This window comes from Mizuhopecten yessoensis, unplaced genomic scaffold (assembly GCF_002113885.1).
Source record: "Mizuhopecten yessoensis strain PY_sf001 unplaced genomic scaffold, ASM211388v2 scaffold7273, whole genome shotgun sequence".
Taxonomy (NCBI): Eukaryota; Metazoa; Mollusca; class Bivalvia; order Pectinida; family Pectinidae; genus Mizuhopecten; species Mizuhopecten yessoensis.
This window is the reverse complement of record NW_018406965.1, coordinates 6111-9143: the sequence shown is the minus strand read 5'-3', so window position 1 is coordinate 9143 and position 3033 is coordinate 6111.

Here is a 3033-nt window from a genome sequence, read left to right as displayed (position 1 = left end):
ATACCAGTGTTTCAATCAAGAATGTTATCCGTCAGCACGGCCCAATACCAGTGTTTCAATCAAGAATGATATCCTTCAGCACGGCCCAATACCAGTGTTTCAGTCAAGAATGTTATCCTCGAGCACGGCCCAATACCAGTGTTTCAATCAAGAATGTTATCCCTCAGCTGGGCCCAATACCAGTGTTTCAATCAAGAATGTTATCCTTCAGCTGGGCCCAATACCAGTGTTTCAATCAAGAATGTTATCCTTCAGCTGGGCCCAATAACAGTGTTTCAATCAAGAATATTATCCTTTAGCTGGGCCCGATAATAGTGTCTCAATCAAAAAGGTTATTCCTCAGCTTAGGGAGTACCTGAGGCTCATTCAAGAAGGATGTTTTCAGATTTGGCTCAATACCAGTGTCTCTCACGAAGGATATTCTTTAGCTGGGACTAATAACAGTGTCTCATTAAAAAAGAATAGTTTCAAGTTTTGCTCAATGCCAGTAACTCATCAAGATAGACATCCATCAGCTTGGCCCCATGTCAGTGACTCAAAAGGAGGATAATTCCATAACAAATGATCAAAACTTAAACACCGAATAAGATTAAACGGAAACTATTTATTTTACTCGATTACATGTATACATATGATTTGTTTGGCACTACGATTCAAAGGTATTTTATTGTTATATTTCAATTAACTGATTGACACAAAACATTTACTGACTATGATAAAGAATTAAAAAGCAAAACATTGACTCAATTGTGAAGATTGACAAAAATTAAACGAAATTATGCTTAACAGCAATACAAAAAAAGTAAAAGATAAAGATTAACAAAATAATTACTAATGCCCCGGTCACACATTCACGGATTGTCTCGCCGGATCCACTACGTGTGGAAATTCACGGTTAACCCCGGAATAGTCTATATCCGTGGTCCGTTGCGGATACACCACGGTTTGACTACAGATAGGGGCTAGTTGACAACGGGAAGTGATACGGATTGCTACGGTTGGTACGGTGACACGTGTCACGGCGTATGCACTGCGGATTAACAACGGTTTGCTACGATTTCAGTACGGGTTAGCACAAATTAAAACGGTCTGGCACGGATAACTACGAACTCGCACGGACCTGCGCGGTAAGCAATCCGTACGCAAACTCCCACGCTCGTGTGTTCATTTCACAACTTAATTTTAATTTTAGTACGGTTTAGTACAATTAAGTACGTAGTTCACCGTAACTAACCGTACCGATCCTTCGCGACTTGAGGCCGGGAATGTACTACGAATAAGGAGAGTTACTTACGGGTTATTACGGACTACAGCAGATTCGTGAGTTCTGCTACGGATTAGTAAGGATGCACTACGGTTGTCTGATCCGTGGTGAATTTTTGAACGTGCTCAAAAATTGTCCCGGATATACAAGTAATACTACGATTGACCACTACAGATTGCCACGAATGATGCTGGATCGTATTCGTGGCTAATCTGGCGTCCGATCTGTGAATGTGACCGGGGAATATGAAGGAGAGCTGAAAAATATAATCTCGCACAACATAAAATTGACTGAATAACAAAGATTGGCACATTAAAAATTACTAAATTATGAAGATTAACAAAACACCTACTAAGCAATAAAGATTTACGCAATAAAAATGTAAGTTAAAAATCAAAATCCACACAGCAAGGCTGTCGCTCAATAATTAAGATTATCACAAAAATGTAGACTAATTATTAAGATTAATTCAAAAATTGTAGCTTAATAATTGAAATTGACACAACAATCTGTTGCTATATAATTAAGATTGACCCAACAAAACTGTTACTAAATGATTTAGATTGGCACAGCAAAACAGTTGCTAAATAATTAAGATTGACACAAAAATGTAGATTAATGATTAAGATTAATTTAAAGATTGTAGTGTAATAATTGAAATTGACACAACAATCTGTTGCTAAATAATTAAGATTGACCCAACAAAACTGTTACTAAATAATTTAGATTGACACAGCAAAACAGTTGCTAAATAGTTAAGATTGAAACAACAATACTGTTGCTTAATAATTAAGATTGACACAGCAAAACAGTTGCTAAATAATTAAGATTGACCCAACGAAACTGTTGCTAAAAAATTAAGATTGACACAACAAAACTGTTGCTAAATAATTAATATTGACCCAACAAAACTTCTACTAATTAATTTAGATTGACACAACAAATCTGTTGCTAAATAATTAAGATTGACACAACAAAACAGTTGCTAAATAATTAAGACTGACACAACAAACCTGTTGCTAAATAATTAAGATTGACACAATAAATCTGTTGCTAAATAATTAAGATTGACCCAACGAAACTGTTGCTAAATAATTTAGATCGACACAACAAAACTGTTGTTAAATAATTAAAATTGACACAGCAAAACTCTTGCTATATAATTAAGATTGACACAACAAAATTGCTGCTAAATAATTGAGATTGAAACAACAACACTACCATTATTTAATTCAGATCGGAACAACAACTGATGCTTATCAAGTAAAATTGACACAACAAACTTGTAGCCTAATAATAAAGATAAACACAACAAAACTGTCGCTATATAAGTGAAATTGAAACAATAAACTGACAATAATAAATTTAGAATCATACAATAAAACTGCAACAAAACAGTTAAGAATAACACAACAAAATGTTGCTTATTTATAAAAATTAACACAATAAAACAGTCACTTAATAATTAAGATTGAAAAAATGCTGTAACAATGCTGTTGCTTCATTGTGAAGATTGATACAACAAAACAGCAGCCCAATAATTAAGATAGACAAAGTTAACATTAACTAACTATTGAAGAATAAAACAAACAAAACCGAAATAATAAAAATAAACATTACTGTAAAATTTACAAAGTAAAATCAAATAAAAAATAGGAATAAGAACTGAAACATTAGGATTAACAAAGCAAAAATGAAAACTCATTAAGAATCTTTTCAAGAAAGGGAAATAATTCCGATTTAAAAAATTCTTTCATAACAAAATAAAT